This window comes from Phyllobates terribilis, unplaced genomic scaffold, assembly GCF_046119375.1.
Source record: "Phyllobates terribilis strain yellow unplaced genomic scaffold, ASM4611937v1 Scaffold_8__6_contigs__length_399053987, whole genome shotgun sequence".
NCBI lineage: Eukaryota > Metazoa > Chordata > Amphibia > Anura > Dendrobatidae > Phyllobates > Phyllobates terribilis.
Genome location: NW_027362768.1, coordinates 357,044,063 through 357,069,894, shown reverse-complemented (window position 1 = coordinate 357,069,894; position 25,832 = coordinate 357,044,063).

Sequence of the window (25,832 nt, the reverse complement as noted above, 5' to 3'; positions counted from 1 at the left end):
TCTGTTTGTGTCTGTTTCTGCTGCTTAAGGGCGGCGCCCGATCACTTCCTGCTTTTTGTACCTGCTGCAGGCACACCCCTTGTGCGTCCTCAGCCTATTGCTGTCTGTCACCTGGTATATAGTTCAGCTGCTCCCATCTATTCCTGCCTGAGCATAGTGTTTCATTCAGTGTGTGCTTGCACTCTGAAGGTGCCAGGTCCCGTTCTGTGTTCTCTTGTCTGCCTATCCTGGAGGCTGTATTTCCAGGCCTGTCTGAACACGCTCCTAGCCTGTTCCTCCTGCCTTCTAGGGGCCGATTACCTAGACCCGTTCCTGTATCTTGTCTGACCTGTCTGAGCACGCTCCTAGCCTGTTCCTCCCGCCTTCTAGGGGCCGATTACCTAGACCCGCTCCTGTATCTTGTCTGTCCTGTCTGAACACGCTCCTTGCCTGTTCGTCCTGCCTCTCTGGGGGCCGTATTCCCAGACCCGCTCCTGTATTCCGCTGCAGTGTCGGTCTCCTCCGTACACTCAGTTCCAGTCTGAACTCTCTCCTATCCTTTACCTGTTTTGCCTCTATGTCCGTTCCCTTCCTTTTTCTGCAGAGTCTGAACTCGTACCTAACTCCTGCTTGTTGTCTCTGTGCTCCCGTTTGTGAGTTTGTGGTCCACTCGCTACTTCTCTGCAAGTACCCTGTGGGTGTCTGGCTCTGCCTTTCCCTTCCTGTCTGTTCCGTGTGAACAGAGCCCTGTCCCCCCTACTCAGCCTTGCCTGCTCTGACTCCTTTGCTCACCGCTCCGGCGGTTCTAGCCTGCTCTGACTCCTTTGCTCACCGCCCCGGCGGTTCTAGCCTGCTCTGACTCCTTTGCTCACCGCTCCGGCGGTTCTAGCCTGCTCTGACTCCTTTGCTCACCGCTCCGGCGGTTCTAGCCTGCTCTGACTCCTTTGCTCACCGCTCCGGCGGTTCTAGCCTGCTCTGACTCCTTTGCTCACCGCTCCGGCGGTTCTAGTCTGCTCTGACTCCTTTGCTTACCGCTCCGGCGGTTCTAGCCTGCTCTGACTCCTTGCTCACTGCTCCGCAGCCTTGCTCCGCTCTGACCCTTTTGCTCACTGCTCCGGCAGCCTTGCTCCGCTCTGACCCTTTTGCTCACTGCTCCGGCAGTCCTGTCCTGCCCTGCTTCTGCCCGCTGCTCCGGCAGTCCTGTCCTGCCCTGCTTCTGCCCGCTGCTCCGGCAGTCCTGTCCTGCCCTGCTTCTGCCCGCTGCTCCGGCAGTCCTGTCCTGCCCTGCTTCTGCCCGCTGCTCCGGCAGTCCTGTCCTGCCCTGCTTCTGCCCGCTGCTCCGGCAGTCCTGTCCTGCCCTGCTTCTGCCCGCTGCTCCGGCAGTCCTGTCCTGCCCTGCTTGTGCTCGCTGCTCCTGCAGCCCCGTCCTGCTCTGTTCTTGCCCACCGCTTCGGGCGTTCCCTCTCTGCTGTGGTTGTCTACCGCATCTGCGGTTCTGTGACCCAGTCTGTACTGGGTCTTAACCTTTCTGTGCTCCAGCCCGTCCTTTCGGCCAGTACCTCCCTGCCTGCATACTCGCCTGTATCTACCCATCTGCATACCTGCCGTGTTTGCTTACATCCACCAGTCTGTGCCAGCCTAACCTGCCTGTTCCAGTAATCCCAGTGTGGGTCAACCCCCGTGTCCGGAGTTTGACCTGGAGTAGCACCTGGTCCCTCTGCCCGGTTTCTCCCTGGTGCACTGGCGTCGTATGCCGTCGTGCCACCTTGGTCGGATCGGCCAGATACTTAGTCACGCCCCTCCAGGCACTCTCCGGTCCATGGTCCAGTGGAACCACAACACCCGCACACGCCAGTCAGTCCGGGCGTGTGCATAACAGCATGCTCAGGCCATGGTTCCCGTTGAGCCCCACGGCCTTCGCTCCCTGAGAAGTTTTCCAGCGAATACATGCATTAAAATAAATAAATACTTTTTTTTTTCCCTTTAGCTGAGTTCCAGGCGAATTACGCACCCGTCCAGATGGATCTATCTGCTCTCGTTCCTGCGGATCCGCTACGTTATTATGGGGATCCAAGACAAAGTCGTGCATTTGTGGAGCAATGCATGCTACACTTCAAGTTCTACCCTCTATGTTTTCCCACCGATCGGGTTAAGGTGGCATTCATTATGTCTTACTTGGCGGGTGATGCCTTGGAATGGATCAACCCCCTATATGAAACACAGGATCCGATCCTCCTGGACCTAATGGCCTTCCTGGTGGCCTTTCTAATGGTCTTCGATGATCCTAACCCGGAGGCTCCTGCTGAAGCTTCACCTCCCAATATCCCGGAGCAGCCCCGATGGGTAATGTGTGTGGGTAGCGCAATAGTCCTCCAGCCCAATGAGACTACTGCCCACCCAGAATCCTCACAGGGTGACTACGCTTTCCGGAATACTTCTCCCAACCTCAAGAGGCAGTCCAGACGTGCTAGACGTAGAGGCAAGCCGTCACGCCAGGGTCTGTCCTCCCTGAGACCTCCTGACCCCAACCTTGAAGTCCCTACTGAAGCTTCATCTCCCTGTATCCTGGAGAAGCCCCAACGGGTAATGTGCGTGGGTAGTGCACCAGTTCTCCTGCCCGAAGAGACTTCTGCCCATCCAGACTCCACACAGGAGAACTTCCTGCACCCGGCATCAGATGCTTCACCCACTTTAACCGGTGTGCATGTCCAAGGATGCTCCAAAGCTGTGGTTACCTCTGAGTCTGTGCACCTCTAATACCTGGCGGAGGACCCCCTGTTGCCTCCTGAATCCTCCGGGATACCACTCGATGACAAATGGAGAGAGACTTCTCTACACTCGGTACTCGATACTTTGTCCGCTTCGTCCTGTGAGCCTGACAATGGGTACCCCAAAGTGGTAGTTACCCCCGAGTCTCTACACCCCTCCGACCAGGCGGAGGACCTCCAGTTGTCTCCAGAACCCTTCGGGGTGCTACCTGGTAGCGAAAGGACAGAGACTCTCCTATACTCTGTACCTGATACCTCGCTCGCTTCGTCCAGTGAGTCCAACCTAGTGTACTCCGAAGCAGAGGTTACTCCCGAGTCTCAACACCCCTCCGACCAGGCGGAGGACCTCCAGTTGTCTCCAGAACCCTACGGGGTGCTACCTGGTAGCGAAAGGACAGAGACTCTCCTATACTCTGTACCTGATATCTCGCTCGCTTCGTCCAGTGAGTCCAACCTAGTGTACTCCGAAGCAGAGGTTACCCGTGAGTCTCTACCCCCCTCTGACCAGGCGGAGGACCGCCAGTTGTCTCCAGAACCCTTCGGGGTGCCACCTGGTGGTGAATGGACAGAGACTTTCCTATATCCTGGATCTGATTCCTCGCTTTCTTCGTCCAGTGAGTCCGACCTAGTGTACTCTGAAGCAGAGGTTACCCGTGAGTCTCTACACCCCTCTGACCAGGCGGAGGACCGCCAGTTGTCTCCAGAACCCTTCGGGGTGCCACCTGGTGGTGAATGGACAGAGACTTTCCTATACTCGGTACCCGATACCTCGCCTGCTTCGTCCAGTGAGTCCGACCTAGTGTACTCTGAAGCAGATGTTTTCTCTGAGCCTCTGCACACTTCTGACCCGGCGGGGGATCTCCAGTTGTTTCCTGAATCCTCCGGGGTACCACCAGATAACAAAGAGACAGTGACTTTTCCTCATTATGTACCTGATAACCCGTCTATTTCTTCCTGTGAGCTTGACAAGATGTACCTCGAAGCAGAGATTACCCTCAAGTCTCTGTCCCCCTCCAACCCGGTGAAGGACTTCCAGTTGTCTCCTGTACCCTCTGGGGTGCCACCTGAAAATATGTGGAGAGAGACTTCCTTGTGTGCTGTTCCTGGTACTCCACCCGTTTCGTCTGTTGCGGAGGATGGCTGGATAGGAGGTAGCATCCTAGCTAACCAGATGAGATCAGTTTTTCCTGTGGACAGTGGAAGTTATCTCCTTGAAGTGAACGACTGGTCCTCGAATTCCCTGCGGAAGATTCTGGCAGGCCTGAAGAAGAGGGGGCGTAAGGGGGGGGGGTACTGTAACATACCTGGCGGCGTCCTTGCATGGTGGTCCATCTCCCACTGTGCAAGAGCGCGCACTTGATCTCCAGTCCAGAATGTCTCTCTGGCTTCCCTCCATGCTGTCTGTTTGTGTCTGTTTCTGCTGCTTAAGGGCGGCGCCCGATCACTTCCTGCTTTTTGTACCTGCTGCAGGCACACCCCTTGTGCGTCCTCAGCCTATTGCTGTCTGTCACCTGGTATATAGCTCAGCTGCTCCCATCTATTCCTGCCTGAGCATAGTGTTTCATTCAGTGTGTGCTTGCACTCTGAAGGTGCCAGGTCCCGTTCTGTGTTCTCTTGTCTGCCTATCCTGGAGGCTGTATTTCCAGGCCTGTCTGAACACGCTCCTAGCCTGTTCCTCCTGCCTTCTAGGGGCCGATTACCTAGACCCGTTCCTGTATCTTGTCTGACCTGTCTGAACACGCTCCTAGCCTGTTCCTCCCGCCTTCTAGGGGCCGATTACCTAGACCCGCTCCTGTATCTTGTCTGTCCTGTCTGAACACGCTCCTTGCCTGTTCGTCCTGCCTCTCTGGGGGCCGTATTCCCAGACCCGCTCCTGTATTCCGCTGCAGTGTCGGTCTCCTCCGTACACTCAGTTCCAGTCTGAACTCTCTCCTATCCTTTACCTGTTTTGCCTCTATGTCCGTTCCCTTCCTTTTTCTGCAGAGTCTGAACTCGTACCTAACTCCTGCTTGTTGTCTCTGTACTCCCGTTTGTGAGTTTGTGGTCCACTCGCTACTTCTCTGCAAGTACCCTGTGGGTGTCTGGCTCTGCCTTTCCCTTCCTGTCTGTTCCGTGTGAACAGAGCCCTGTCCCCCCTACTCAGCCTTGCCTGCTCTGACTCCTTTGCTCACCGCTCCGGCGGTTCTAGCCTGCTCTGACTCCTTTGCTCACCGCCCCGGCGGTTCTAGCCTGCTCTGACTCCTTTGCTCACCGCTCCGGCGGTTCTAGCCTGCTCTGACTCCTTTGCTCACCGCTCCGGCGGTTCTAGCCTGCTCTGACTCCTTTGCTCACCGCTCCGGCGGTTCTAGCCTGCTCTGACTCCTTTGCTCACCGCTCCGGCGGTTCTAGTCTGCTCTGACTCCTTTGCTTACCGCTCCGGCGGTTCTAGCCTGCTCTGACTCCTTGCTCACTGCTCCGCAGCCTTGCTCCGCTCTGACCCTTTTGCTCACTGCTCCGGCAGCCTTGCTCCGCTCTGACCCTTTTGCTCACTGCTCCGGCAGTCCTGTCCTGCCCTGCTTCTGCCCGCTGCTCCGGCAGTCCTGTCCTGCCCTGCTTCTGCCCGCTGCTCCGGCAGTCCTGTCCTGCCCTGCTTCTGCCCGCTGCTCCGGCAGTCCTGTCCTGCCCTGCTTCTGCCCGCTGCTCCGGCAGTCCTGTCCTGCCCTGCTTCTGCCCGCTGCTCCGGCAGTCCTGTCCTGCCCTGCTTCTGCCCGCTGCTCCGGCAGTCCTGTCCTGCCCTGCTTGTACTCGCTGCTCCTGCAGCCCCGTCCTGCTCTGTTCTTGCCCACCGCTTCGGGCGTTCCCTCTCTGCTGTGGTTGTCTACCGCATCTGCGGTTCTGTGACCCAGTCTGTACTGGGTCTTAACCTTTCTGTGCTCCAGCCCGTCCTTTCGGCCAGTACCTCCCTGCCTGCATACTCGCCTGTATCTACCCATCTGCATACCTGCCGTGTTTGCTTACATCCACCAGTCTGTGCCAGCCTAACCTGCCTGTTCCAGTAATCCCAGTGTGGGTCAACCCCCGTGTCCGGAGTTTGACCTGGAGTAGCACCTGGTCCCTCTGCCCGGTTTCTCCCTGGTGCACTGGCGTCGTATGCCGTCGTGCCACCTTGGTCGGATCGGCCAGATACTTAGTCACGCCCCTCCAGGCACTCTCCGGTCCATGGTCCAGTGGAACCACAACACCCGCACACGCCAGTCAGTCCGGGCGTGTGCATAACATAAGGGCAGATTCCTCCCCTCCCAGGACTGGGCAGGAGGTGTTGCATGTTTAAGGGCTCCTGACCAGGAAACCTCCCACTTGCTCTCAGACTTAATATTTCTATTACTGTGGTAACCAGACCCCTGGGGTGCCACATATTTATAAGACAAAACCAGGAGTGGGTGAGAAATGCGTAAAACATTACCTCAGATTGCTCCACTCCTGGTTTTGTCTTATAAATACAGAGGTAAAAATCTCACCAAATACTCAAAGTGCCACAATCTTCTGACAGTGCGGATTCCACCAATAAATAAGTGATCACCTTCCCAACCTGTGCATCGCTGATAACTTGTTTTCACCAATAAAAACCCTTTAATGCAAACTACAGTAATTGTACATCGCAGTTCTTGTGAGCGCACAGTGATGTGCAGGAGCCGACAATATAATGGGTATGACGGCTGACAGGTATTTGGAAATAGCTGAAAGGTGGGTGGGCCCCTGGAGTCAATGTCCCTGGTGGGCCCCAGACACCCCAGTCCGGCGCTGTATGTACAGTAGTATTCAAAATAATAGCAGTCCAATATGACTAACCAGATTGATCACTGTTTTTGGTATAAATTATATTAAACATTAACAGCAAAATTCAAGGGGAGGCAATATGTGTGGGTTGCCCCTCCTGCCAAGTCCACAATTCGAAAATCATACAGTTAGGTCCATATATATTTGGACAGAGACAATATTTTTCTAATTTTGGTTCTAGATATTACCACAATGAATTTTAAACAAAACAATTCAGATGCAGTTGAAGTTCGGACTTTCAGCTTTCATTTGAGGGTATCCACATTAAAATTGGATGAAGGGTTTAGGAGTTTCAGCTCCTCAACATGTGCCACCCTGTTTTTAAAGGGACCAAAAGTAATTGGACAGATTAAATAATTGTAAATAAAATGTTCATTTCTAGTACTTGGTTGAAAACCCTTTGTTGGCAATGACTGCCTGAAGTCTTGAACTCATGGACATCACCAGACGCTGTGTTTCCTCCTTTTTGATGCTCTGCCTGGCCTTCACTGCGGTGGTTTTCAGTTGCTGTTTGTTTGTGGGCCTTTCTGTCTGAAGTTTAGTCTTTAACAAGTGAAATGCATGCTTAATTGGGTTGAGATCAGGTGACTGACTTGGCCATTCAAGAATATTCCACTTCTTTGCTTTAATAAACTCCTGGGTTGCTTTGGCTTTATGTTTTGGGTCATTGTCCATCTGTAGTATGAAACGATGACCAATCAGTTTGGCTGCATTTGGGTGGATCTGAGCACACAGTATGGCTCTGAATACATCACAATTCATTCGTCTGCTTCTATCCTGTGTCACATCATCAATAAACACTAGTGACCCAGTGCCACTGGCAGCCATGCATGCCCAAGCCATCACACTGCCTCCGCAGTGTTTTACAGATGATGTGGTATGCTTTGGATCATGAGCTGTACCACGCCTTTGCCATACTTTTCTCTTTCAATCATTCTGGTAGGTTGATCTTGGTTTCATCTGTCCAAAGAATGTTCTTCCAGAACTGTGCTGGCTTTTTTAGATGTTTTTTTTTAGCAAAGTCCAGTCTAGCCTTTTTATTCTTGATTCTTATGAGTGGCTTGCACCGTGCAGTGAACCCTCTGTATTTACTTTCATGCAGTCTTCTCTTTATGCTAGATTTGAATATTGATACGCCTACCTCCTGGAGAGTGTTGTTCACTTGGTTGGCTGTTGTGAAGGGGTTTCTCTTCACCATGGAGATTATTCTGTTATCATCCACCACTGTTGTCTTCCGTGGGCGCCCAGGTCTTTTTGCATTGATGAGTTCACCAGTGCTTTCTTTCTTTCTCAGGATGTACCAAACTGTAGATTTTGCCACTCCTAATATTGTAGCAATTTCTCTGATGGGTTTTTTCTGTTTTTGTAGCTTAAGGATGGCTTGTTTCACCTGCATGGAGAGGTCCTTTGACCGCATGTTTACTTTACATCAAAACCTTCCAAATGCAAGCACCACAGCTCAAATCAACTCCAAGCCTTTTATCTGCTTAATTGAGAATGACATAACGAAGGGATTGCTCACACCTGTCCATGAAATAGCCTTGGAGTCAATTGTCCAATTACTTTTGGTCCCTTTAAAAACAGGGTGGCACATGTTAAGGAGCTGAAACTCCTAAACCCTTCATCCAATTTTAATGTGGATACCCTCAAATGAAAGCTGAAAGTCTGAACTTCAACTGCATCTGAATTTTTTTTTTTAATTCATTGTGGTAATGTCTAGAACCAAAATTAGAAAAATGTTGTCTCTGTCCAAATATATATGGACCTACAGTAACTGTATATACCAACTATAGGGATTTAAAACTTAACTTTTACTATCAAGAATAAAAGATTTGGCAATCCTCTATACAAAATTGGCAATACACATAACAAATATGTTAAAAAGTAGAAAATGTGCCCATGTCCCTGTATAGGATCATACTCTGACAATAGTCAAAAAAGTGGCAACAAGGCATCAGTGAATACCTATATAAATATATAACATGTTACAACAAAACCAGACAATAAAGTCCAGAAATTGTATACAGTAGGGCCAATGGATATAAGGAAAGATCTCACCAAATTCGCTGGTCTCCAAATTCCTCCAACAGGTCCTCATCCATAAAGGCCCAAATCATGGAGTCCAAGGTGTTGATTATCCCTTTCAGTCCCTATTATCTTGACTGACCCTCAAACGTATTCTGCGCTCCAGTGCACCGGAAGTGACGTGCATACGTGTCGCTAATGGTGCGCCCCATCTATTTGGCACGCAGGGTGCGTTCCAGCGTACCGGAAGTGACGTGCCGGCGTACCGGAAACGAAGTTTGCGGCTCCCCCGGAAATATAGTAGGGAAACTGTGGAGCGCATACAGCATAGTTTGCGGCTCCCCCGGAAATCCTGTGGAGCGCATACAGCGTTCCATAATAGCATAGTGGTGCATACATCCCGGAACCAACCGGCGGTCCACAAACATGAGATATAATATTAAATCTGGTTATAGGGGCGTGCCCTCTGTTTATTGCAGGGTCACAGATATGGGTGGTTTTGTAATCCTATTTGCCCAAATAAGGCGAGAATGTCTTGGATAGGTCCACTTGATTAGTTTATTTTTGAATCTACCAATTACAACACATCTACATAAATAAGGGGTGGGGCACCACTCTCCAGGTGTCCACACTCCCTGATTTAGACATGCTATAAATTGCTGGCAGCCTCTATGGAATCTGCCATTGCCTAAAATTACAACCCAGATAGAGTGTTCCCAGCCCAGTTCCCAGCCCTATATTCTACAGTTTTTTGTGCCAATCCCCTGATGACTCAAGATTTTTGAAGAAACGCGTCGGGAGGCGCATAGGGTCAGTTCAGGGCTGTCCAGGTTTTCAGGGTCACCTCTTGACTGCCCTTGTAAGGGCGGGAGTCTTGGGGTTTGAGGGTCAGTCAAGATTATGGGGACTGACAGGGATAATCAACCCCTTGGACTCCATGATTTGGGCCTTTATGGATGAGGACCTGTTGGAGGAATTTGGAGACCAGCGAATTTGGTGAGATCTTTCCTTATATCCATTGGCCCTACTGTATACAATTTCTGGACTTTATTGTCTGGTTTTGTTGTAACATGTTATATATTTATATAGGTATTCACTGATGCCTTGTTGCCACCTTTTTGACTATTGTCAGAGTATGATCCTAAACAGGGACATGGACATATTTTCTAGTTTTTAACATATTTGTTATGTGTATTGTCAATTTTGTATTGAGGATTGCCAAATCTTTTATTCTTAATAGTAAAAGTTAAGTTTTAAATCCACTATAGTTGCTATATATGATTTATAAATTATATTACCACATGTCAAACAATTTACCAGTTGGTGCAGTAGATTCTAAGAAAACCAACAGACTCCGCATTCATGATCTGCATGTTTTTGAGTCTGTGTATTTGAATAATTAATTGTTAGGGGGTGTGTTCAAAATAATAGCAGTGTGGAGTTCAATAGTGAGGTCAATCATTCTGTGAAGACACAGGTATGAATCAGGTGGCCCTTATTTAAGGATGAAGCCAGCACATGTTGTACATGCATTTCTCCTTGAAAGCCTGAGAAATATGGGTCATTCGAGACATTGTTCAGAAGAACAGCGTACTTTGATTAAAAAGTTGTTTGGAAAGGGTAAAACTTATATAGAAGTGCAGACTATGATAGGCTGTTCAGCTAAAATAATCTCCAATGCTTTAAAATGGAAAGCAAAACCAGAGAGACGTGGAAAAAAAACAGAAGACTACCATTCGAATGGATCGAAGAATATCCAGAATGGAAAAGGTTCAGCCAATGATCAGCTCCAGGATGATCAAAGACCGTCTCAAGTTACCTGTGAGTACTGTGACAGTTAGAAGATGCCTGTGTGAAGCTAATCTCTTAGCAAGAAGTCCCCGCAAAGTCCCACTGTTAAAAAAAGACATGTACTGAAGCGGATACAATTTGTCAAAGAACACATCAACTAGCCTAAAGAGAAGTGGAGAAACATTTTGTGGACTGATGAAAGTAAAATTGTTCTTTTTGGGTCCAAGGGGCACAGACAGTTCGTCAGACGACCCCTAAACTCTGCATTCAAGCCACAGTACACTCTGAAGACAGTGAAGCATGGTGGAGCAAGCGTCATGATATGGGCACGTTTCTCTTACTATGGTGCCGGACCTATTTACCGCATGCCAGGGATTATGGACCAGTTTGCATATATTAAAATACTTGAAGAGGTTATGTTGCCTTACGCTGAAGAGGATATGCCCTTGAAATGGGTGTTTCAACAAGACAACGACCCTAAACACACCAGTAAACGATCAAAATCTTGGTTCCAGTCCAACAAAATAGAGGTTATGGAGTGACCAGCCCAATCCCTGGTGTTACGGATCCGGGTGGTGGAACCTCTGTGCTGCGGTGCAAGGGGGGACCAGAGAGGCGTAGCTAGGTATCAACTCGGACCGACCAAGGTCGTACGGCGGTTCAATCGACTCCATGACCAGGGAAGGACCGAGCAGAGGGACCAGGTGCTACTCTGGGTACCAACCTTGTATGAGAGCAGGTGACTCCCACGGGTCAGAAGGCAGGGACCGACCGGTACAGCAGATGAGCACGGCAGGCAGGCTGACGGGTGATCCGGGCAGACGGACAGGCAGGCGCGACAGGTAACAAGCAGGAGCCTCCAGGTAGGCTGACAGGTAGGCACGGCAGGTAACAAGCAGGAGCCTCCAGGTAGGCTGACAGGTGGGCACTGGCATGCACGGCTGGCATGCAGACAGGTAGGCACGGCAGGTAAAAGGCAGATGCTTCCAGGCAAGCAGGCGGGTTGAGCCCATAGACAAACTGGCGGACTGGACCGTAGGCAGACTGTCGGGCTGGAGAGTAGACAAGCTGGCGGACAGGACTGGTAGTCAGGCTGGCGGACAGGATTGGTAGTCAAGCTGGCGGACAGGACTGGTAGTCAAGCTGGCGGACAGGACTGGTAGTCAGGCTGGCGGGCAGGCAGGACTTGTAGTCAGGCTAGCAGCGGGACCTGAGGGCTGAAGCAGAGTTTAACACACAAAGCTACAACCTTGCACGGGCACCTCCATATTGGAGGGGGTGCCTTTTATAGGGGAAGTCCTCCGGCCATTGGCCGGGGACTTTTTAGGACGGCGCGCGCGGCCCTTTAAGAGGGAGGGAGCGTGTGCGCGCCCTAAGTACAGAGCCGAGGAAGCTGCGTGCACCAGCAGCAGCTGCAGGGAGGCCAGAAGACGCCGGAGCAGGACCGCGGCGGTAAGGGGGACGGAGTCTCTGCCAGGCAGGAGGCAGAGACGCCGATGCTACACCCTTATCTTAATCCGATAGAACACTTGTGGGGTGACATCAAAAATGCTGTTTCTGAGGCAAAGCCAACAGATGCCAAAAAATTGTGGGGTGTAGTCAAAGCATGAAACTACTTGCATTTTGCACTTAGTGCATAGCCTTTATGAGTCTAGAAGTACTACTATATGTCAAATTGACCAGAATGTGTATGAGACCCTCCTTTATTCTAATACAGGATGTATCAGAATCCCTAATTTTTGGCAGTTCTTTCTTCCTTCATAAATTACACTGAAATTACCTATTTGTTAATAAAAATAAAATTTTGGTTTAAGTCATTATACAGGAAAAAAATGATTCTTAAAGAAGTTGTCCAGTACTTTAGATTACCCCCCCAATGTATCCTCACGGGGCCCCTAAGGATTTTTGTAATTAGCTGACGTTGCAGCCAAGGATAGCGCCGCTCACAGGCATCACGTGACCCCGCGCTGACGTCACGACAAGTGAGGCGTGACAGCTGGATTGTGGGCGCGATCACCCCCCGCGTCACACCCAGCATTCACCGCGTGCGTTCCCAATGAATGGGGAGAGGGACAGCGCGAGGTGGATGCCGGGTGTGATGCAGGGGGTAACCCCACCTACAGCCTGGCATTCACCGTGGAATGTGGAAGAGAGAGACCCCCGGCTGCTGCCAGCACTTGTCGTGACATCAGTGGATATCAGAGCCGGCTGCAGCCGGGGGTCACGTGATGCCTGTGAGCGGCCAGTGATAGCGCCGCTCACAGGCATTATCTGCAACGTAAGGTAATTACAAAAATCCTTAGGGGCCCAGGGGGGATACATTGTGGGGGTAATCTAAAGTACTGGGCAACCCCTTTAACATTTTTGTTCCTGTAAAATGCAATTTCTCATTGATTGGGAATGTTTTATTGTCAGTCCTTAAAGTGGAGAAAAAGTGTCACACCATTGCTCTCAGCAGCGATCTGGGAGTCAGAGATGCCTCCAGGGGTCTTCCCCATGCTGTTCTCCTTCCATTCAGCACTTTTTCCATCCATTTGAACATTTTCACTGCCGCCCAGACCTCCTTGTAGGGTCTTCCAGAAAAATGCTCGGATTTCTCATTGACTTCCATTATACTTGTTACTTGAAATGAGCACACGAGCATTAGGAATTGTTCGGTTCGAGTAACAAGCATCTGAGCAGTTTAGTGCTCACTCATCTATAGTCTTAATATGTGCTGTTATCTACCACTATATGGTCACCAAATAATGGTAATATCGGTTAGTGACCCACTCGGATGTTTCGCCTCCCCTGTGCTTGAAGTCTTAGCTACGATTTTGGTGGATTGTGACTGCTGGGACCCCCAGGATGCACAGCACAGAATCCAACTTGTTCTTGTGCCTGAATCTGAAATAGAGCGCTACTAAGGTAAAAGTATCTGAGTTCTTGTAAAATCAGTGGATCAGGGCATGTTTCCACCTAGCTTGGTTGCCACTTTTTGTGCACACAATGTCTATTTCAGGTGGTTTCCTCCTGGTTCCCTTATGAAAAGCACTCAATAAAAATTAAATTGAACATACACTGCAATGTAAAAACAACTTGCTGTGCAAACTGTATGTTTCAGTCTTGTCTAATCTTCTGTTTGGTGTCCAAACCATTGGACAGATATAACATGTATAGCATTGATATGCCATAAATGTCAGTAATATTCAATTAAATTCAAAAGGACATTAATCAATTTTAATTTTTTTTTTTAAATTAAGAATTACATGGAAGGTTGAAAAGATGTTCTTGGAGACCTTTGACTTTTGCAGATATTTCTTGCTGGTCAGACGGCCACAGGTACAGTAGATGGTACAACTCTTTCCATGCAGGTACAGCATTGATGGTGGATATGCTGTACTTTCTTCAGGGCACTAGATGTGAGGGTTTTCTGCCCTTGAGATGTTTCTGGTGCCCTGGTGACAGTGGGCAAAAATGCAGCTTTGTCTGATAGTGCGAGCAGCCCTGGATAATCCACGCCGGCAGGATGATATCATCCGGCGGAAGATAGAACCTATAAAATAGATGTAAAACCGAAGTAAGTAATGGGACTCCATATTAGAGGACACTACTGTGGTGTCTCTGTGGGAGGCCGGTAGAGGAATCTTCTCCATACAGAGGTGCGGGATCATTGTCAGCCATCATACATGTGACAATCCCACCACTGACAGATGACATCTGCTCCACATGACTTATCTCACTGACATCATACAACATGGAGATTATCCTCACACTTACCTCGCCTACTACTTTCCCCCTCTTCCACTTTATCTGTTCTTTGCTGTTTTCTCAGATTTAGTGCAGATTTCTTTCTCTCCTGAACTGGAGGTTCTAATAAAAAGTCAGAAAAAGATGTTGATTATAAACTCCTCAAAGATTAATTTTATATGTTTATAGAGTTACTCAAACTGGTTAATATGCACTTGTAGCTTTTCTGTGTGCGGCCGTGTGGTGTCTCCCTTATTAACATGACATTACTTGCAGCAAGCCAAAGTGTTTTTATATAATCCGTCAGTTAACACTTAAGCGTAAGTTTAAAGAAGACTCATCACCAGGTCTTAAGTGTCCAGAATTCACTCTTACTTTATTCCCCCTGCTCCCCTGAGGACTCTGTTTTTGGTTTTTATTAAAATCCCCCTTAGGCTATGTGCCCACGATGCAGAAATGCTCCGGATTTTCTCCTGAGCGTTTCTGCATCTCCCTGGCACAAAAAACACATGCGGATTGTACATGCGGATTATACATGCGGATTGTACATGCGGATTGTACATGCGTTTTTCCTGCCAGGGACATGCGGATGTGAAGCGTTTTGATCATGCGATTTCGCATGCGGGTTGTCAAGCGCTTTCCAAGCGATTTTAGTATCACTTGGAAAGTGCTTAACAACCTGGTCACACTATATTAATCCATGCAACCGGCATGGATTTATATAGTGTGACCGAAAGAATGGTAAAAAATAAAAAATAAATATACTTGCCTTCTGATGGCCCCCGGAGTCCTTGTCTTGGCTTGCCGGCAGCTCGCGGTAGATTTAAGGACCTGCCAACATCATTGGTCGCATGACCCGTCACATGACTAAATGACGTCAGCGCAGGTCCTTTAGTCTACCGCGATCTGCCGGCAAGCCGAGACAAGGAACCGGAGGCCATCAGAAGGTAAGTATAATATTTATTTTTTATTTTATTCTTTTTTTTACAGGTTCTATGGTAGGGGGGGTCTGGAGGAGAGTCTCCTCTTCTCCAGACCCGAGTACCATCCGCACATTGAAACAAATGGATTCCGCATGTACAGATGCAGTGATGCGGATTCCATGCGTTCCAATGCAAGTCAATGGCGGTGAAAACGCAGCACTTCTGCAAAATAATTGGTAGTGCTGCGGATTTTTCCACAATGATAATCCGCAGCGGAAATTTCCGCAGCATGTGCACAGCCGATGCGGATTATCATTGGGGAACATGGCAGACCTTCTACCAAGCGTTTTTTAAGCATTTCTGCGGCGGAATTGCTGCTGCGGAAACGATTAAAAACGCATAGTGAGCACATCGCCTTACAGTTCCACAGACAGGGGCCTTTTTATTTAGTGGTCATTTTTATGGTCTTTACCACACTATAATACTGAAGAAGAGGCTGAAGACACCCCCCCCCCCAGATAATCCTGTAAGCACCACCCCCTTGTAAAGACCATAAAAATTAGCACTAAATAAAACTGCCAATAACTCTGGAACCGTATGGTGGATTTTACCAAAAGAAAAAATTGAATACTCAGGGGCAGCGGGAAAAAAGTAAGTCATTATCTGAGCCTTCATGTGCAGATTCACATTACACTTTTGTATCATAGCCTATAATGGGATGGTCTATAAATCTGTACATACCTGACAATGAGGGCGAGGATGACTCACACTTTTTAGCAGTGACACACTGATTGTCACCATCATCAGTTTTGGAAGGGGGAGATTCTTTCTGCCTGTTTGGTAGAAGAAAGTCAAGTAAATTACAAGTGAAAACAATACAAAAAGGAAGAACACTTGTCTGTAAGGCCATTTGGGACATCATGAAGGGGATACTCTGCTCAGGACCCCATTCTACCAGCAAGAATGGAGTCTAACTAGTAATATTGGCATATAAAGAGCTGGGAATGAATGGCTGGTTGCAATGATCAACTGATATTGCTGTGTAATCACAAGCCAGATCCACAGTAATCAGTTATCATGGGGTGGTGGATGCTGGATTTAGATTTGTGTTACTCGTGTCTGAGCATATATCAGAGCTAAATCTCATAATAATAATCTACTCACCAGTCTGGGTGTTTTTCGCTGTTCTCAGGGGTACACTCTGGAGGTGACATAGGTTCTTCAATGGTCACCATCTTGGTACTGGTGGTATATAGCTAAAAAACACAAAGAAATATAAAATATAAATAGATATATTTTTAAACTTTTTTTCTAATTATAGGTTTTATTCATTTTATTGACCTACATGCTTTAGACATACTTACTTTGGAAAACCTTTGAGAAGATGATTCAAAGTTTTTGATTTCTGGACAGTCATTGTCCTCACTTGTGTCCCCATCATCTGAATTCCTAAATTTATAATGCACAGAGCGATCTGAAAAGTAAAAGTGTTATGAGAAATTATTAGTATAAGAGCCGGTCAGACAGTCACCATGTTATTACTCATTATGATGGGAACTGATTGTCACACATAATGAAAGAAAAGGCACTCAGCAGTTTTCTGCTGATAACGTCTCATTTTACTTACTGCTAAAGTAGCGGGTGTCCTCATCTGATTTTAGATCAGGAACGAACAGAGGCTTCTGACTTAGAAGGTTGTTAAAGTTTAAGGCACTCAGAAATGGATGAATTTTGATCTCGTGTGCCCCTCCTGGAAAAGGAAGACAAGAAAGAAATCGATACAGTTATTGTCAGAGAAACTACTCCGTATCTATACAGTTTATGTTAATCTGAACTGGAGATTTAAAAGAGCCAACATGAAGGAAATATACTGAACATTAGAGCATGAAGAATGGGGAATGGACACGTTGGTAGAGACCTTCAGTGCTCATCCTCATGGACACCTTCATTTGTCCAGAGGTGTAATAAGTCATTATTAATACTATTATCATATTACCTGTCCCAAGTCTTTGTTCTGGATTTTTTCTGAGTAGCTGAGTGATGATGCCCCGAGCATTTGGTGGAGGAAAGTAATTACATCTCCAAACAATGTCATCTGTGATATAAAAAGAAAATATTACAGGAAATAAAACCTCTTCATTTATTTACATAAAAAAAGCATTTTCCTTAAAAAAGCTAGAAGTTAAACCAAGGAACCAATCAAACCAAACAACAGCGACATGACAAGCAGTCAGATTATTTTACTTACCACTGAGGATACTGCGTAATTTCTCCTTTTGGGAAGCCCTATAAAATGGTGTATATCCAAAGAGAAATTCATATAGGATGATGCCTACTGACCACCAGTCAACAGGTCTTCCATAGCCTTTCTGTAGGATAACTTCTGGGGCCATGTAACTAGACGTGCCAGCAGTCTGGAAAACAACAGAAGAATGAGATGATGATCAATACATACGACAAATAACATCAGTGGAAATGTGATGAGAAATGATCAGAGAAGGAGAAAGAGATGAGATATGTAAAGTAGAAGATCCTGTAAGTAAAGCCGACCTCTTTATCACAGAACTCTTTGGTGATGTCCTTAGTTGGAGCCTTATAGATGTTTGATGTTGGTCTCATGAGGCCAAGTTTTGAAACTCCAAAATCGGTCATTTTAATATGTCCTGTTGATGTTATCAGGATGCTGTAAAAGAAAAGATGGTGTCAGCCCCAAGTAATAACCCATAGACTGTATAACAAACTAACTTTCATCCCCTTTATTATACCTCAAGGGTCACTTACTTTACAGGCTTCAGGTCTCTGTGCACCACACCATAGCTGTGCAGATATTCCACAGCAAGGACTGTTTCTGCAATGTACAGACGGGCCAAGGTGATAGGTAAAGGACCCCTGTGCTGTAGAAGATTGCCACAGTCTCCTCCTACAGGAAAAAGCAAATATGACAGGTGAGGGTCTGTTACAGAGTAAATTACACATGATGAGTGTGAATGTGAAACAAGCGGAGATATTGGGACAGGATGGTATATATAGAGATACACTGTGTAATGTAGAGCGTATACTGCAGAGGAACCCTGTACATAGAGACAGAGCCAGGCCTCATCTACAAGCCTCTAATTTATTTCTCTGTGAAAGTTCTCATCTATAAAAACTGTTCAAATACAGAGAAATCTTCCTTTCCTCCATAGCAGATATTGCCGCCATGCTTAGTGAGGACACACAAGGAATCTTAGTAACATTATAGTAAATGCGGTGTGGACATGTAACCGTCCATGTGGACATGTTCAGGTTATATATAAGGTGCTAGGATTAGGCCGACGTGGGCTGGATATAAATACAATGGATGTGTCCTACCTGGTGCATACTCCATGACCATACACAGATGAAGTTTAGTAGGAAAGGAGCAGAACATGGAGGCCACAAAGGGACAATCAGCGAATGTAGAGATGTCCCTCTCCTGAAAGGCCCATTTAAGGGTCTTTGGCTTTTTCAGGTTCTGCTTGTCCATTTTCTTCATAGCACATATCTTGTTTGTGTCTGTATGGCGAACTAGGTGGACGGATCTGAGGAGGAAGAAAATCCATGATTTATTATGAATTCTTACTAACAGTCCATCCATAGACCTGATCAAGTGATCTCCTGTACTAATGGTTAATACTAGATGTGCGGCCATCACTAGAAATCCATAAAATAACACTCCATAAATGATCACCTATGGAAAGTCCTCATCCACGTCACATCCTAACTGACCTGAAGAGAGACAATTAGATGTGGACAGTGATGTGGAACCATAATCTCTCTATGGCAGCATTGCACGGGCAGGACGTAGAGACATAGGCATCGTCATAAGGAGCCCTGAGAAATAAATATTATACCAAAGTAAAGCTCACCCAAATCCTCCACAGCTGATCAGTTTGATAGGATTAAAGTCGTCCTTACAAGGATTTCTCCCCGGGTTCACTGATCCGATCAAGGCCTAAAAAGGAATAAGAAATGACATTAAGACAACGAAGCTGCAGGAAGATAAAAGCTCCAGATGCAGGAACATCTCCCGTCTATATTATATCCCCCCTGATTACACTGCAACCGAAGTAGAGGACGTGATAAAAGCCGGACCCCCCACAGACACTATTATATTATAGGGGGATATTCCCCATACACATAAATCATTGTACTGCAGGGGAGGATAAGGGACATCACACGGAGGAGACAGAATAATAACACCACCGTCACACATAATAGGTCTGATCTACATAAGAGCAGAGATATCCCATTGTCATATGGGGTATAATATGGGATGTGTAATTCTCACCCGTCATCTGATGATATACAGACGTCCCATGATACTTACACTGGCAGATTCCTGGATGATTTCTGGTGGCTCAGATGTTCCACCATCAGTATTTGCCGGCACAGTTATTCCTATAATAATGATAAAAAAATGAAGAGACGACATGTATTAGTCTATATCACCACTTATATAACACATCCATATAATAATGGAAATGATAAGACCCCTGTACATGGAATATACTAGATATAAGGATATTCTGCACACACTGTATATATTTATGGCATATCTATATATATATATACTGTACTATGAACGTGTCATTGCTCAGGATCTGACCGAATCCTCAACAATTACATGATTGGGGACCAATGAGCCTCTTTGTACATTTGTGACCCCCTCCATTATAGTCCATGGGGGCTCATGAGCCGCCAGCGGCCTCATACATTGGATGAAGAGTAAATCTCCATGTTCTCTGCCTTTCTCTATAACTTGATATTTGTATGTAGAATATTAGATGACTGGCTTACCTTCCATCAGATCAGGGTTCGGCCCCGGCTGACTGATATCAGGGTCAGCAATATTTCCGTTTTGCCCCTCTTTGGAGTCGCCTTCAGATGTTTCCTGATGGATATAATATATACAATTAATATAACATTTCACAAATGCTACATTACCACATACAATAGACAGGAAGGACTAAACATTGGATTTCCTGGATAATTTCAGTATTGGACGAACTGTACAACGCCGCTCCCCCCAGTAAATCCACATTAATATACAACCCCTGGCAAAAATTATGGAATCACCGGGCTCGGAGGATGTTCATTTAGTTGTTTAATGTTGAAAAAAAAGCAGATCACAGACATGGCACAAAACTAAAGTAATTTCCAATGGCAACTTTAGGGCTTTAAGAAACACTAAAAGAAATCAATATTAAAAATGTGGTACTCAGTAAGGGTAATTTTTTTTAGACCAAGCAGAGGGAAAAAAAATTATGGAATCACTAAATTCTGAAGAAAAAATTATGGAATCACCCTGTAAATTTTCATTTCCAAAACTAACACCTGCATCAAATTAGATCTGCTAGTTAGTCTGCATCTAAAAAGGAGTGATCACACCTTGGAGAGCTGTTGCACCAAGTGGACTGACATGACTCATGGCTCCAACACGAGAGATGTCAATTGAAACAAATTAGAGGATTATCAAACTCTTAAAAGAAGGTAAATCATCACACAATGTTGCAAAAGATGTTGGTTTTTCACAGTCAGCTGTGTCTAAAATATGGACCAAATAGAAACAACATGGGAAGGTTGTTAAAGGCAAATATACTGGTAGACCAAGGAAGACATCAAAGCGTCAAGACCGGAAACTTAATCCAATATGTCTTCAAAACAGGAAATGCACAACAAAACAAATGAGGAATGAATTGGAGGAAACTGGAGTCAATGTCTGTGACCGAACTGTAAGAAACCGCCTAAAGGAAATGGGATTTACATACAGAAAAGCTAAACATAAGCCATCATTAACACCTAAACACAAAAAGAAACAAGGTTACAATGGGCTAAGGAAAAGCAATTGTGGACTGTGGATGACTGGATGAAAGTCATATTCAGTGATGAATCGCGAATCTGCATTGGGCAAGGTGATGATGCTGGAACTTTTGTTTGGTGCCGTTCCAATGAGATTTATAAAGATGACTGCATGAAGAGAACATGCAAATTTCCACAGTCATTGATGATATGAGGCTGCATGTCAGGTAAAGGCATTGGGGAGATGGCTGTCATTACATCTTCAATAAATGCCCAAGTTTAGATTGATATTTTGGACAGTCTTCTTATCCCATCAATTGAAACGATGTTTGGGGATGATGACATCATTTTTCAAGATGATAATGCATCCTGCCATAGAGCAAAAACTGTGAAAACATTCCTTGAAAGAAGACACATAAGGTCAATGTCATGGCCTGCAAATAGTCCGGATCTGAATCCAATTGAAAATCTTTGGTGGAAGTTGTAGAAAATGGTGCATGACAAAGCTCCAACCTGCAAAGCTGATCTGGCAACAGCAATCAGAGAAAGTTGGAGCCAGATTGATGAAGAGTACTGTTTGTCACTCATTAAGTCCATGCCTCAGAGACTGCAAGCTGTTATTAAAGCCAGAGGTGGTGCAACAAAATACTAGCGATGTATTGGAGTGTTCTTTTGTGTGTTTGTTTTTCATGATTCCATAATTTTTCCTCAAAATTGAGTGATTCCATATTTGTTTCAATTGACATCTCTCGTGTTGGAGCCATGAGTCATGTCAGTCCACTTGGTGCAACAGCTCTCCAAGGTGTGATCACTCCTTTTTAGATGTAGACTAACTAGCAGATCTAATTTGATGCAGGTGTTAGTATTGGAAATGAAAATTTACAGGGTGATTCCATAATTTTTTCTTCAGAATTTAGTGATTCCATAATTGTTTTCCCTCTACTTGGTATGAAAAACATTACCCTTACTGAGTACCACATTTTTAATCTTGATTTCTTTTAGTGTATCTTAAAGCCCTAAAGTTGACATTGGAAATGACTTTAGTTTTGTGCCATGTCTGTGATCTGCTTTTTTTTCAACAACATTAAACAACTGAATGAACATCAGACTGTCTTCATAGATGATGGAGCCGCAGAGACAGGCGGTCATAAAATGTCCTGTGTCTGCCTGGAGCGGACAGGGAGGCCTCTACCACCATAAATCTGAGCTTCTGCTATATGACGGTAATCTGGAGAAGATCAGACAACAAGGACATGAGATATAGAAGACGATGGCTCCTTACCAGGCGCTCCAGGGAGTAGGCCGGATACTCCAGTACAAGCAGAACATTCTGGGCCAGTTGTTTAATAAAGGCCAATTCTCCACTATGGGATTTTTCTTCAGCCTATAGAGATGGAAATAAACAAAGGAAAATCATGAGAGAAAGTGCAGAATAGAGGACGCCATTTATGTCGCCGTGTTACTCCTGATATCGGCACTACAAATGCTGCATGACAGCTGACGAGGGATCCGGTCATTTGTAAACCTCTAAAGGGAACATGTCATGTAAAGTAATGCTATTAACCTGCAGATATGGAGTTGATATACAGGTTATTAGCATTCTGACACTGTGCGGCCATATTAGCACCGGCTGTCAGTCAGTGCCGGGTGCGGTTACAGCCGCCGCTCACTATGCAGAGAACGGTGACTGAAAGCCTGCCGGCGCCACCGATATGACTGAAAGAGTGAGGCTGCCAGGGGTGATACAGTTTATTTCAGTGTGGCGGCTCCATGGTGTCAGAACGCTATTAACCTGCAGATTAAGGTGCAGATTAATAGCATTATTGTAGGCGACAGGTTCCCTTTATATCTCCACGTCCACCCTCCACACCTAGGGCATGTAAGTAAGACACATGACTGCTTACGACTTGTGTAAATCGGCTTGTGACAATTAAAAATCACATCTCCCCAAACCATCTATTTATCAAGTACCGCCTTTTAAATCCTCCTTCCTCTCCTCCATTTCTTACAGCGTAAAAAACAAGTCTTCACTGGGCCCCATCAACAGAAAAATAAGAAATGTTACGGGTCTCAGAATTTAGCGACACAAAGCAAAAAAATGTTTTCGCAATATTCTGAATTTTCTTTGCATATTCGGTATCGCCTTAATCGAACTGACGTGGAAAATCATTTTTCCAGGTCATTTTTACTGCATAACAAACGCCGTAAAAACAAAACCCCCAAAAAACTACTGTATATTTTATGGTAAAAAGAATGGAGCCACTCAAAGCTACAACTCTTCTCACAAGCCCCAACAGAAAAATAAGAAAGTTATGGCTATTAAAAGAAAGTGATGAAAAAATGACAGCAAAAAAATGACAAATTTCCTGGTCCTTACAAGGTTAACCAATCCCATTCACCCCACGGTAACAACCTTCCTGTCCCTATTTCAATTAACCCTTTAGATACCTCAATTTCCCTTGTCATGTAGCCTGTATGCCCTATTTTTGGTCCCCAGCTATTCTTATCTTAGTATTTGGAACAGGTTAAACTTAAACTTGTAATCCCTTATCATATTTATTATTATTATTATTATAAGATTTGTGCAGATTGCCTGCTATTTACCTGCTGTACGAGTGTCCAGATGTTTTGCTGTAAATGCTCAAGATATTCTGAGCTAATACGACCTTTGTGGTATTTGGTCAGGCAGTCTCTCACAAGCTTCATAACCAGCCGGTAAGTGAAGCTGAGGACGCCATCGGGTAGTGGTAGCAAAATGTCAGGGGCGTAGGTGGTAAGAATCCCCTGGAGCAGTGCTAACACCTGAAGTCTGTCTGAAGGAATTTCAGACATTTCAAGTAAATCCAAAGTAAATCCAAGCGCAATCAGTATATGATTAGCTATGTAGCTTCTCACTGACAGCAATGACACCGGAATGTCAAAGTGACTATATGGGTGTAAACACTTCTGTAAGTAGTGATGGTTAATTATGATGTCATGATGGAATCTAGTGTTCTCATCTTTTTTTTTTTAAACAAACTTTATTTAATGAGACAAAATAGACAAACAAATCAGGTTAGAATCCTAGAATCTCCATGACATTTACCAACACAGACCACATCTTTAGAAATAAGTGTGAAATTTATCCAATCATTTTTTTTCACAATTTTAACAGATTCAATTTTTAACTCCGCATGCAAAACAACAAAAAAATACTTTTCCAAAATCCTTATATGAATAGATGTAAAAATAAGTGAATCCATTAGACTTTAAGTAATCCTGTTGCCCCCTATGTTCCTCCGTATGATACCAGGATGTGTGTCAGAATACTTTCATCAGCTGGGACATATCAGATTGTGTATTGCTATATTCATTAAAAGATCTCAGTTTGTGAAAAAACGCTGTCGTCGACTTTTCTTTTTGTCTTTCTGACTCAAGTTTGTCATAAACTAATAAGGTTTTCAGAGTTTTAATTATTTCAGATAATTGAGGAGTCTCTTTCTTCAACCAATATCTAAGTGGACATTTTTTAACCACCAAAAGAACGACATGTATTATCTGTATAGACAGAACTCAGTCCCCATCCTCCCGATGTTCTGTTACAATATGATGAAATAAACATGCCCGAGGAGACTGTGGTACTTTAATTTTCCAAACATTATCTAAATAGAGAAGGGTCTCTTCCCACACCATTTGGGTGGAAGGGCATCGCCTGATTCTATCAAACAAATTGGTTTTAGGTTACATTTTGGGCATTTTCATAAATAATGTGATGAAGCATCTTTGTAGGAAAAATTGAAAGCATAAATGGCATTATGAATCAGTTTGTACTGCATTTCTCTCCATTGTTCATTGCTATTTTTACTTTATCCAAGCCCGTCAAAAGTTTACCATCTATCTAAGTGTCATTTAGCGCTATACTCCAATGGATAAATGAATCAGGTACCGCAGTGTGCAGAATTTGTCTCCTAATCCTTTGGTATATTGTGGATAGGGAATTTACCCATGAGCTAGACCACATCAATATGTCAAAATCACCCCTCCTTTCCACCTTCCCGAAATTTCTCACCATAGAGCTGTAGAAAGTAACTGTTTGGTGGTACTGTAGACATTGATGATCTCCCATATCATACATCCCTGAGAATTCCTGCCAGGTGAGCAGCCTTCCTTCATTAACATTTAATAAATCCCTTTCTGGTTCCATTGCTTACAAAGCTTGATCTGTTTACCCTGAATAAATCTAGGATTTTCCCATAAGGGCACTAATTTAGATAGGTGAAAAGGTTGTGTGTATAATTTTCTTAAAACTTTCTGCACACCCCCGGGCATGGGGAGCAGTGAATATTCCGCCAGCTGACATCGGCGTGTGGGGGCCATAAACAGTGCCAGCAGGAGACCCTTCCCCATAACAATGCGGCATGACATTTTTTTCTTCACATTTTTTTCTATTTTCCTCCTCTAAAACCTTATGGTCTGTAAAACACGGTATATTAAAAACTGTGGATTAAGACATAGATTTCAAAACACAAATCACATATATACATTGCTCATTTAACCCCTTTACCATCTTGTGATTTTTTGTTTTTGCATTTTCATTTTTTGATCCCCTTCTACCCAGAGCCATAACTTTTTTTTTTTTGTCAATATGGCCGTGTGAGGGCTTGTTTCTCGCGGACTAGTTGTACTTTTGAACGACACCATTAATTTTACCATATTGTGTACTGGAAAACGGGAAAAAAATTCCAAGTGTGATGAAATTGCAAAAAAAGTGCAATTCGACAATTGTTTTTTTTAACATATTCACTAAATGCTAAAAGTGACCTGCCATTATGATTCTCCATGTCATTACGAGTTTGTAGACACCAAACATGTATAGGTTCTTTTTTATTTAAGTGGTGAAAAAAAATTCCAAAGTTTGTAAAAAAGAAAATAAAGGAGCCATTTTCCAAGACCCATGGAATCTCCTTTTTTGGGATCTGGGGTCGGGTGATGGCTTATTTCT